The sequence below is a fragment of the Cyprinodon variegatus genome, unplaced genomic scaffold, assembly GCF_000732505.1.
Source record: "Cyprinodon variegatus isolate N-32 unplaced genomic scaffold, C_variegatus-1.0 Scaffold85, whole genome shotgun sequence".
NCBI classification, from domain to species: domain Eukaryota; kingdom Metazoa; phylum Chordata; class Actinopteri; order Cyprinodontiformes; family Cyprinodontidae; genus Cyprinodon; species Cyprinodon variegatus.
In genome coordinates this window covers 472,717-476,145 of record NW_015150538.1, presented here as the reverse complement: position 1 = coordinate 476,145, position 3,429 = coordinate 472,717, and the positions used below count along the sequence as shown (strand labels likewise).

Here is a 3,429-nt window from a genome sequence, read left to right as displayed (position 1 = left end):
AGGTCTCTGGTTCAACTCCAGATGCCCCCTTGTTACTGTCTAGAGTATTGGAGCGTCGATAAAGTACTACAGCTTCTCAAAAGCAAGTTTTTCTTTGTACTGCTCTGATTAACGCAAAGTAATGAAATCCCGTTTTGTCGGATAAAATTTCAGTGTTGTCTTAACGGTTTTATGTTAAACCTCAGCGGTAGACAATTTAACTGCAGATAAAGAGGTCTGGGGTCAACTCCAGGTGCCCCCTTGTTACTGTCTAGAGCACTTGAGCGTTGATAAAGTACTACAGCTTCTCAAAAGAAAGTTTTTCTTTGTACTGGTGTAGTTAACGCAAAGTCGTGACATCTGATTTGTCAAATATAAATCAACATTGTCTCCACGGTTTTACATTAAACCCAATGACGGCAAGAATTTTTTTATTGAAATCATGCATACTTAGGCCATACGCATTCTGCAAAACTGGAAATATGTTGAAAAAATGAGGAAAAAGCTCAGTGGTAGAGCATTTGACTGCAGATCTGCTTTCTACTGGTCTCATCATTGTAATGATACCTGGTTTTGTCAGATAAAAAAATCAGCATTGTCTTTTTCGGTTTAATGTTAAAACTCACCGGTAGAGCATTTGACTGCAGATAAAGAGGCCTCGGGTCAACTCCAGCGTGTATAAAGTAGTACAGCTTCTCAAAAGCAAGTTTGCTTTGTTCTGCTCTGATTAACGCAAAGTAATGAAATCACGTTTTTGTCAGACAAAAATTCAGTATTGTCTTGACGGTTTTATGTTAAGCCTCTGTGGTAGACAATTTAACTGCAGATAAAGAGGTCTCGGGTCAACTCCAGGTGCCCCCTTGTTGCTGTCTAAAGCATTTCAGCGTCGATAAAGTACTACAGCATTTTCAAAAGGAAGTTTTTCTTTGTACTGGTGTAGTTAACGTAAAGTCGTGACATGTGGTTTTGTCAAATAAAAACCAACATTGTCTCAACGGTTTTACATTAAACCCAATGACGGCAAGAATTTTTTTTTTCAAAATCATGCAAACTTAGCCCAAATTCACTCTGTAAATCGGGAAATATCTTGAAAAATGGGGGGTATAGCTCAGTTGTAGAGCATTTGACTGCAGATCAAGAGGTCTCTGGTTCAATTCCAGATGCTCCTTCTTTCTTGTCTAGAGGCTTTAAGTGTGTATATAGTACTAATGCTTCTTGAAAGCAAGTTGCTTTCTACTGGTCTCATCAGTGTAATGATACCTGGTTTTGTCAGATAAAAATCAGCATTGTCTTTTTCGGTTTAATGTTAAAACTCACCGGTAGAGCATTTGACTGCAGATAAAGAGGTCTCGGGTCAACTCCAGCATGTATAAAGTACTACAGCTTCTCAAGAGCAAGTTTGCTTTGTTCTGCTCTGATTAACGCAAAGTAATGAAATCCCGTTTTATTAGATAAAAATTCAGTATTGTCTTGACGGTTTTATGTTAAACCTCTGCGGTAGACAATTTAACTGCAGATAAAGAGGTCTCGGGTGAAATCCAGTTGTGACATCTGGTTTTGTTAAATAAAAATCAACATTGCCTCAACGGTTTTACATTAAACCCAATGACGGCAAGAATTTTTTTTTTTTTCGAAATCATGCAAACTTAGCCCATATTCACCCTGTAAATCTTGAAATATCTTGAAAAATGGGGGGTATAGCTCAGTGGTAGAGCATTTGACTGCAGATCAAGAGGTCTCTGGTTCAACTCCAGATGCCCCCTCTTTCTTGTCTAGAGGCTTTAAGAATGTGTAAAGTACTAATGTTTCTCAAAAGCAAGTTGCTTTCTACTGGTCTCAACATTGTAATGGTATCTGGTATTGTTAGATAAAAAATTCAGTATTGTCTTGAAAATTTTATGTTAAACCTCTGCGGTAGACAATTTAACTGCAGATAAACAGGTCTCGGGTCAACTCCAGGTGCCCCCTTGTTGCTGTCTAGAGCATTTCAGCGTCGATAAAGTACTACAGCTTCTCAAAAGGAAGTTTTTCTTTGTACTGGTGTAGTTAACGCAAAGTCGTGACATCTGGTTTTGTCAAATAAAAATCAACATTGTCTCAACGGTTTTACATTAAACCCAATGACGGCAAGATTTTTTTTTTTTCGAAATCATGCAAACTTAGCCCATATTCATGCTGTAAATCTGGAAATATCTTGAAAAATGGGGGGTATAGCTCAGTGGTAGAGCATTTGACTGCAGATCAAGAGGTCTCTGGTTCAACTCCAGATGCCCCCTCTTTTTTGTCTACAGGCTTTAAGTGTGCATAAAGTACTAATGCTTCTACAAAGGAAGTTGCTTTCTACTGGTCTCAACATTGTAATGGTATCTGGTATTGTCAGATAAAAAATTCAGTATTGTCTTGACAATTTTATGTTAAACCTCTGCGGTAGAGAATTTAACTGCAGATAAACAGGTCTCGGGTCAACTCCAGGTGCCCCCTTGTTGCTGTCTAGAGCATTTCAGCGTCGATAAAGTACTACAGCTTCTCAAAAGGAAGTTTTTCTCTGTACTAGTGTAGTTAACGCAAAGTCGTGACATGTGGTTTTGTCAAATAAAAACCAACATTGTCTCAATGGTTTTACATTAAACCCAATGACGGCAAGAATTTTTTTTTCCGAAATCATGCAAACTTAGTCCAAATTCACTCTGTAAATCTGGAAACATCTTGAAAAATGGGGGGTATAGCTCAGTGGTAGAGCATTTGACTGCAGATCAAGAGGTGTCTGGTTCAACTCCAGATGCCCCCTCTTTCTTGTGTAGAGGCTTTAAGAATGTATAAAGTACTAATGCTTCTCAAAAGGAAGTTGCTTTCTACTGGTCTCATCATTGTAATGGTATCTGGTTTTGTCAGATAAAAATTAAGTATTGTCTTTTTCGGTTTTATGTTAAACCTCTGCGGTAGACAATTTGACTGCAGATAAAGAGGTCTCGGGTCAACTCCAGCGTGTATAAAGTACTACAGCTTCTCAAGAGAAAGTTTGCTTTGTCCTGCTCTGATTAACGCAAAGTAATGAAATCCCGTTTTGTCAGATAAAAATTCAGTATTGTCTTGACGGTTTTATGTTAAACATCTGCGGTAGACAATTTAACTGCAGATAAACAGGTCTCGAGTGAAATCCAGGTGCTCCCTTGTTGCTGTCTAGGGCATTTCAGCGTCAATAAAGTACTACAGCTTCTCAAAAGGAAGTTTTTCTTTATACTGGTGTAGTTAACGCAAAGTTGTGACATCTGGTTTTGTCAAATAAAGATCAACATTGTCTCAACGGTTTTACATTATCCCAATGACGGCAAGAATGTTTTTTTTTCAAAATCATGCAAACTTAGCCCATATTCACTCTGTAAATCTGTAAATATAGTGAAAAAAAGGGGGGTATAGCTCAGTGGTAGAGCATTTGACTGCAGATCAAGA

The 3,429-nt window shown here is 38.1% G+C and overlaps 1 protein-coding gene and 4 non-coding genes across 5 annotated transcripts in view; 4 read left to right on the top strand and 1 right to left on the bottom strand.

Moving 5' to 3' along the window:
• The window catches only part of adgrv1 (adhesion G protein-coupled receptor V1), a 143,887-nt gene that overhangs the window by 64,549 nt on the left and 75,909 nt on the right, over positions 1-3,429 (bottom strand). The window lies entirely within an intron of this gene.
• On the top strand, positions 1,077-1,148 carry trnac-gca. Its single transcript has one exon. It is a non-coding gene; the product is annotated as a tRNA-Cys (tRNA).
• Positions 1,671-1,742, top strand: trnac-gca. Its single transcript has one exon. It is a non-coding gene; the product is annotated as a tRNA-Cys (tRNA).
• On the top strand, positions 2,184-2,255 carry trnac-gca. Its single transcript has one exon. It is a non-coding gene; the product is annotated as a tRNA-Cys (tRNA).
• trnac-gca lies at positions 2,696-2,767 on the top strand. Its single transcript has one exon. It is a non-coding gene; the product is annotated as a tRNA-Cys (tRNA).